The sequence below is a fragment of the Loxodonta africana genome, chromosome 22, assembly GCF_030014295.1.
Source record: "Loxodonta africana isolate mLoxAfr1 chromosome 22, mLoxAfr1.hap2, whole genome shotgun sequence".
NCBI lineage: Eukaryota > Metazoa > Chordata > Mammalia > Proboscidea > Elephantidae > Loxodonta > Loxodonta africana.
The window spans coordinates 2,307,475-2,316,192 of NC_087363.1; the positions used below are offsets into that span (position 1 = coordinate 2,307,475).

At 35.2% G+C, this 8,718-nt stretch overlaps 1 pseudogene; it reads right to left on the reverse strand.

Annotated features, from left to right (window-relative positions):
• Window positions 1–6,596: 6,596 nt before the first annotated feature.
• Window positions 6,597–8,344, reverse strand: LOC100656465 (olfactory receptor 4A5-like; annotated as a pseudogene).
• Between the last annotated feature and the right edge of the window lie 374 nt (window positions 8,345–8,718).

Below are 8,718 nucleotides of genomic sequence, written 5' to 3' on the forward strand. Positions count from 1 at the left end.
GGTTTTGTAAAAATTCATCAACATAGCCACAAAATTTCTCAAGTATTATTTACCAATTCAAATACAGCCATATATTTAAAAAATCTAATATGACGAAGTAGGTTTTATTTTAAGAATAAAAGCTGGGCTATTGTTTGAAATAAATTGATGTAGTTCAACTGACTACAGTAAGCACCGTAGCCTTTCGCTTGCCACTCTTTTGAAGAGTAGTGTCTGTTTTGGTTATCTTGCATTCCCTCCCATTGTATGTTGTGTGTGTGAAAGAGAGAACATGACTCCAGTTCATATATCTTTAAATACAGAAAAACAATAATTTAGGAGCTGTAAGAAATGAACTATATCCAAGGAGCCTCATCCATACCTGATATGGATTTAGAAATTGAATTCTTGAACTTCAAGCTGATGCCATGGTGAGATAAGATGTTGATGAAGAGGATGAATGTACCAGCCTGTGTGAGTATGTGTGTTATTGTGACCACAGGTAAACCGGTATAAATTGTATTTCTAAAGATGGACACAATATCTTCTATCTTATGCTTTTCTTCATGTTATATTAATGCTGCCCAAAGATATGGAGTCAACTTCTTCACCCTTATCAATCTGCACAATTGTATGGTTGCCTTGATCTCTAGAATATGACAGAACATTGAGCCATTTGGGGGCATAGCCCTTACCTAGCATGGCAGCTTCGGTCTTCTCCCTCTGAGAGGCTTGAGTAGCCATTGTAGGATTCTAACAAGGTTGCTGGAGAAACCTTATCTACATAGGTCTGCATGGACTACAAAACAAATGTAATTAATACTCTGATGCTGTTGCACAATTAGACAAATAGTTGAACAAAATTGAACACAGAGTATAGAAATAGAACCACACATACATGCTCATGTATTTTCAACAAAGTTTCATTAAATTCAATAGAGAAGAGAAAGACTTTCAAGGAATGGGTATTTGAACAACTGATATGCATATTAAAAAAAGAATCATGTGAATCCAGCCTACATTACATCCTAGGCAGATGAACCATGCCATCTCTCTGAGGAAAAGACACAAAAAACTAAGTAAAACAGATACAAATGTCAATCCTGGAACTTTAACCATCAAATGAAGAGATAAGGAATCAGGTCAAATACTGAATGAAAGAAGATATTGACAGAAAACGGAGAACTAGGAAAGACATAAAGTGGAGGTCCCCTGTCAACTAATATGGAACAGTGCTGCCACCTCGAAGCATAGCCAACAATGACCCCAGGCAGAGAAGGCAGGAAGGAACTTCATGGAGCTCACAACAGGATGCAAAATACTTTATAATCAGAAAAACAAGCTTTTCCACACCTCACCCTTCTGCCCCATATGCTACTTCCTACCATTTATCTGGACACCCTCCCAGCTGCCAAGGCCATAGCATCCCTGATACTCAGGCACACCTCCACCACAGACTCCCATTGCACATGTCTTCCCACCAATTGACAAACAGCTGAGTGGTGGTAAGTAAGCCTGGACCACACCACGTTTGAAACCCCCACCCATCTGATGAGAAGCTGTGAATGCTCCCACAACTCTGGACCAATATTGGAAGGCAAATAGCATGCACCCAGGCCACCTTCTCCCACCTCACCAAATCAGTGTAGAAAGATGTGGCCTTCCCCTGACTGTTGCTGCTCTGCCCACCAGACAAGGTGGTGAGAGCTATCGTTATCACAACAAGCAAGCAGCAAGCAAGTCCAGCCCACCCATCATGACATCAAAACAAAAGAGAAAAACAGGATGAAACAAACAAATATACAATCAATAAATAAAGAAAAAAAGACCCTAATGTCTCAGACACAGCAGGAAAAGAGGGCTTCAGCAAGTGACCAAAATAAAGAATCAGATGAAGTTCTGGTAGAGGAAAAAGTAGTGGAACTACCTGATAATTCAAAATAGTAATATTTAGAGCTCTCCAAGGCATTAGGAAAGAGATACAGAAAAAAACAAGGAAAGAAATACACAAAATCATCAAAAAAAAAAAGAACTAAAGAAAACATAGCCTAAAAAAGGGAAAACACAGACGAAAATATGGAAGATTTCAGGAAAATAATACAAGAATAAAACAATCACACTAAATAAACAATCAGAAATCGTGAGAAAAAGGCAACTAGAAATCAGAAAGATAATAAAATTTCAGAAATAGACAACTTAATAGAGGGCTTAAGAAGCAAATTTGAAACAATGGAAGACAGAATCAGTGATATTGAAGACAAATATATGGATACCACTTTGAGGAAAAATTAGAGAAGACAAAGAAGAAAAATTAAGAATTATGTGGGACACAATCAAGAGGAAAAATTTGCACGTTATTGGAGTTCCAGAACAGGGGGAGAATGTGGAAAACACAGAGAAGATTGTTGAAGATGTGCTGACAGAAAACTTCCAAAATAGCATGATAGAAGAAAAAGTGATCATCCAGTAAGCTCAAAGAAGCCTATATAAGATGGACTCCAAAAGAAGTTACCATGATATATCATTACTACACTTGCCAAAACCAAAGATAAAGAAAGAATTCTGAAAGCAGCTCTAGAAAAAAACAAAAAGTCGCTTACAAAGGGGAAAAATAAGATTAAACTATGATTACTTGGCAAAAGTAATGCAGGCAAGAAATTGATGGGGAGACATATATATATATAAAATTGACAGCCAAGAATAATATACCCTACAAAACTCTCCAATAAAATAGCAAAATTAGTACTTATCCAGATAAAAAGAAATTCATGGAATTCTAAAAAAAAAAACCAAACTTACAAGAAACATTAAAGGGAGACCTTTTGTTAGAGAACCAACAGTAAACAAAAACCAGAGTCTAGGACATGGGTAAGCATCAGCCAGATACCAACCTAGGTAAAAACTCTCAATACTAAAATAAAGCTAGACTCAGAAAGTAAAACAGAAACGTCAATCAATAAATGATAACAATGTCAAAACAATAAAAAGGAGAATAAATGGGTAAGCATAGAACTTTCAGATGGAGAGGAACTCAAAGCAATATCAAGTAATAAACAACTGATTCAGACTAAGGAAGATAAGGGTAAAATTCAAGGAAACCACAAAGAAACTTGATAAACCTAACCAGCCAAATAAAAAAAACAAAAAAATAATTAAGAGTAAACACAAAATCTACCATAACAAAAGAAGAAAAGAAATTCCACAAACAAAAGGAACTTGGCATGGGAAAGTAAGAGGCACAAAGAAAACGTCAGCACCACAGAAGAAAAGCACAGTATGACAGCAATAAATTCACACCCATGTATCAATAATTACACTGAATGTAAATAGCTTAAAAGCACACATAAAGAGACAGAGAGTGGCAGAATGAATTAAAAAAAAAAAAAGATTCATCAATATGCTGCCTACAAGAGACATAACATTGACAAAAACACATAAATACTGCAAATTAAAAGACAGAAAAAATATATCAAGCAAACAGTAACCAAAAAAGAGTAGGACTGGTAATATTACTCTCTGGTAAAATTTAAGGCAAAATTGAACAGAAAGACAAGGGAGGACATTATACAATGATTAAGATGACAATCAAATATCTATACACTCAATGACAGGGTTCCAAAATACATAAAACCAACTCTAAGAGCATGGAGAAGAGAAATACTCCGTTCTACAATAATAGTGGAAGATTCAACACACCACTGCATAAAAGACAGAACATCTAGGAAGAAACACAGCAAAAATACAGAAGACCTAAAGGCCATGATCACCCAACTTGACCTCGGAGACATATATAGAACACTCCACCAAACAGCAGCAAAGTGAATATTTTTTACAACACACACGAAACATTCTTCAGAATAGACCACATTTTAGGCCAAAAAATGCCCTCAATAAAATTCAAAATATTAAAATAATACAAAACATTCTGTCTAATCACAACACCATAGAAGTAGAAATCAACAAAAAGAAGAACAAGGGAAAAAATTAAGTACATGAAACCTGAATAACATCTTGCTTGAAAAGCACTGATTAATAGAAGAAATCAAAGAGGAAATCAAAAAATTCCTAGCATTAAATGAGAATGTAAGGATATCATATCAAAGCCTTTGAGACACAGCAAAGGCAGTGTTCAGAGGTCAATTTATAGCAATAAATGCAAACATCAAAATAGAAGGACACACCAAAATAAAAATGATAGCTGTATGCAAATAACAAAAAGAGGCCACAGTCAGCAGAAGAAAGGAAGTAACAAAGATTAGAGCAGAAATAAATGAAATATCTGGAAAAAAAAAAAACAGAAAGAATCAACAAGACCAAAACTTTGTTGTTTGAAACAATCAAAAAATTCAGTAAACCACTGGACAAACTAACAAAAGAAAAATAGGAGAGGAAACAAATAACCCAAAGAAGATGAGAAGAGAGGCATTACAACAGACCTTGCTAAAATAAAGATCATAACAGAACACTACGAAAAATAGTACTCCAACAAATTCGAGAAACTAGAGGAAAGAGATAAATTTCTAGAAACACACTACCTACCTAAATGAACAAAAACTGAGATAGAAAATCTGAAAAATGCATAACAAGAGAAGAGATTGAATGGGGTTAAAAAAAAAAAGAACTCCCAACAATTAAAAGCCCTGGCCTGGACGGCTTCACTGAAGAATTCTACCAAATATTCGAGAAGAACTCACACCAGTACTATTCAAACTATTTCAGAGCAAAGAAATGAAGGAAATCTCCCAAAATTCATTCTATAAAGCCAGTAAAACCCTGGTATCAAAGCCAGGAAAACACACAAATATAAAAAATAAAACATAAAAGCAAAAATGCTCAGCAAAATTCTAGCCAATAAAATTCAGCATCATATTAAAAAAGTAACACAACGCTACCAAGTGGGATTCATACTATGTATACAAGGATGGTTCGACATTAGAAAATCAATCAACATAATCCATCATACAAAAAGAACGAAAGAAAAAAATCTCATGATAATGCCAATTGACAACTGATAATGCCCAACACTTATTCCTGATTAAAAAAAACCCTCAGTAAAATAGGAATAGTAGTGAAATTTGAGGAACATCTATATAAAACCAGAAACCAGCATCATTCTCAATGGATACAGGCTGAAAGCATTCCCCCTGAGAACACAAACAAGACATGGAGGCCCTTATCATCATCACTCCTATTTAACCTTGTGCTGGAAGTCCTAGCTAAAGCAATAAGGCAAGAAAAAGAAATAATGGCACCCAAATTGAAAAGGAATTGGTAAAATGATTCCTGTTCACAGATGATATGATCCTACACACAAACAACGCCAAATATTCCTTAAGGAAACTACTGGAATAAGAAAACCTAAACAATATTCTTTAAGGATACACACATACATAGTTAAACTATTTTTAACTATGATTTAAAAATTAGGATTGGGGTTACTTCTGAGGAGGGGTGAAGAAATGGCATCAGAGGAGTGCAATCAGGTAGTTTCAACGATATCAATAATATTCTAGGTAAGAGGCTCTGAGATTTATAAATAATTGCATGTTGCCAGATATACATGAAAAAGTACAAACTAAAATCTAAAAATAAGAAAAGTTCTAAAATCTTTCTTTTAGTTAGAAAAGTAAACTCTTGTTAAGCATAGATAATGTTCCATATTACACTGAGAAAGTTCTTTCTGCTTTCTGGTTTTGGGATATTCCTGGGTGGACTGTAGACTGAGAAAAACTTATTTTTTTCACATAAAATTGAAAAACAAAATTTTGTTTTTACCAAAACAAATGATTTCTAAGTCTCTATGTAAAAAAAAAAATGTATTTTAGTTTAATACAACTTTTAGGGAACATGCTGCTTATGGAAAATAACACATTTCTTTCCATATCTTCAATTTCATGGCGATAAAATCAGAACCTCTAATATTTTAAGAATTACAAAAAATGGACATAATAACTAATGAGGAAAACATAAAAGTTTATAACCTAGATTACTGTTATTTTCAAATACAAAGTGAAAGAGTAGTATCTGTCCTCTAATCAAGAACTAGATTGAGTTTTCTTCATCAATGACATCCCATCTACAAAACTGCTCACTGATGGTGTCTCAAACCAAACACAATTTCATGTCCCACTAAAATAGGCAGAATTGTAAATATGTAGACATTCCCCAGAGGAATAGAAGTAATCTTAAACACAAAATGCACAGTGGAGCTAAAAAAAGCTGTTGTGCTCATACAATAATGAACAGTAAAGTCTTAAAACCACACCCTTGGTCTCAAAAATTTGTTCTAAGAACTGGGCAAATTGTTTTTTCATTAATTTGAATGATAGAAAATTTTTTAAAGTAACTTTTTTTTTCTATCTTTAAAAGGAAATGATTTTTTTTCTAAGCCCTGTTTCAGTATATTCTGAGAAAAATAAAATTACAATGTTAGCTTAGTTTTATTTTTAATTATAACAGGAAAAATACTTATGGCTTTTATCCAACCTCCAGAATGTCTCTATTACTTTCATTCTAATGTCAAAGATAATTTATTCTACATTTTGGATGTCTGCATCAATAAAGGGAAGTATTCCTAGAGAATCCATTGAATTGACTTTATTGTTCATTGTGATCGTTTATTGCCTATTTCTTGTTTTAGAATTAGCAATGACATTTTCAGTGTGGACCCAAATTCTTATTCTATACGTGGTTAACTTTCCACTCCAGGTTTTTTCCATAACATTTTTCATCTCAGAGTTTCTCAAAGTGTATATCAAAGGATTCAACATGGGAGTAATAATTGTATAAACCACAGTCATAGATTTGTCAATGGGAAAGTTGGAAACAGGTCTAACATACATGAAAATACAGGAACAAAGAAGAGGACAACCACTGTGATATGTGAGCTGCAAGTAGACAGGGCTTTGCGCCTTCCCTCCTGACTGTAAGTCTTCAGGAACTTTAGGATGGCCCCACAGGAGATTAGTAGAAGAATAAAAATTACCATACAGATGGCTCCATCATTGGCAACAACAGTGAGCCCTATAAAATAGGTTTCAGAGCAAGCAAGTTCCAATAATGGGTACAGGTCACACATGAAGTGATCAATGACATTGGGGCCACAGAAGGGGAGTCTGTGCACAAAGAGAAGTTGGATCACAGAGTGCAAAAATCCTCCAACCCAGGCCACCACTAGCAACAAAATGCAAACCTGTCGATTCATGATGGTTAAGTAATGCAGTGGCTTACAGATGGCCACATAGCGATCATAGGCCATTGCCACCAGAAGAAAGATCTCAGGGCCACCAAATGAGTGCATTATAAAGAGCTGGCCCATGCAAGCTGGGAAGCAAATAGTCTTTTTTATCACAGAGTAAGTCTAGAATCATTTTGGGCGAAATGGCAGTGGAATAAACAGCATCCATGAGTGACAGATAGGCAAGAAAGAAGTACATGGGGGAGCCTAGGGAGGGGCTGACAACAACGAGACAATGAGCAGGTTGCCCACCATTGTCACAATGTAAATGAACAAAAACATAACAATTAACAATTTTTGGCCAACAGGATCCTGCGTGAGCCCCAGGAGGACAAATTCTGTTACATTGTTACTGTGTCCCATTTACTCTTCTATAAGACCTACTTCAGAGATGAGAGCTCAGAAGACCAAGACCTGTAATGAAATCATGAACACCACTGTGAATATGTCCATTAGGTCATGGAGCTCTTCTTCACTATTAATCTTGTTCAGTGGCTTATTCATAATAAACATTTAGAAATATCTACTGAGTTTCTCTTTCAAAGATCCCAGTATGTCTTCCCTTAACAATTCTACTTCCTCTCAGATGACTGGATTGGGCCTATGAATAAGAGGTTCTACCTCTAAATCTTAGTGGACCTTCTACAGAGAAGATAAGTCAGAGGCCCAACAGTCTTTCTTTAATTTAATACTCCTTTTATAAAACATGACAGTTCTTGGCACAGAGGTCAGCAATGACAAAGAGGGAAAGGATTCCTGCTTTCAAGAAACATTCTCTAGTGGCGAAGATAAACTGTAAATAAATGAACTGACATAGAATCAGTACTTAGAGTTGGTAATATTTGTGGTGAGTCCCTTACAATATGATCTACATACCACCAAAAATAACCCCTCTTCAGGAATATCTCACGAAATATTATGATATTCCACTATTAGAAATTTGGTACTTCCTGCCTCAAATGTTTTTCAGTCTTTATGAATCTCTCATTCAATTTGAAGGGGCTGGACTTTGAAATGTATCAGATAACTACAAAATTTTTTAGTACATTCTTACCTGTAGCAATTATTTGGACATAGATTATCTGTCTCTTTTTAAGGGTCTGTAATGCCTTCCATTTTCTCTTTGCTTATCCCACAACTCCTAACATAACTTCTATACTCTATTGAAATACAGTCAGTACCTTGAGTTGGTAGTATTTGTGGTGAGTACTCTTACAATATGATCTATATTTTCAGCAAACATTTTTGAACTGAAGTTAACTGACACATAGCAATTACCAACTACTACATTAGCAGCCAGCATCCTTCAAATCCATTGCAGGTGAGCTGGGTAGCCATGGGGGAGAAAATAGAGGCTGTAAAGAGAGGTAGAGGACAACGGAAGAGGGCTTTATATATAATACTTCTTAAGCACTGAGAGTGGTCAGAATCAGAACTTCAATCTCCACATTCCGAAAAGGAACATATACAAAGGAAAAATCCAAACTCAGTGTAAGAAGGTA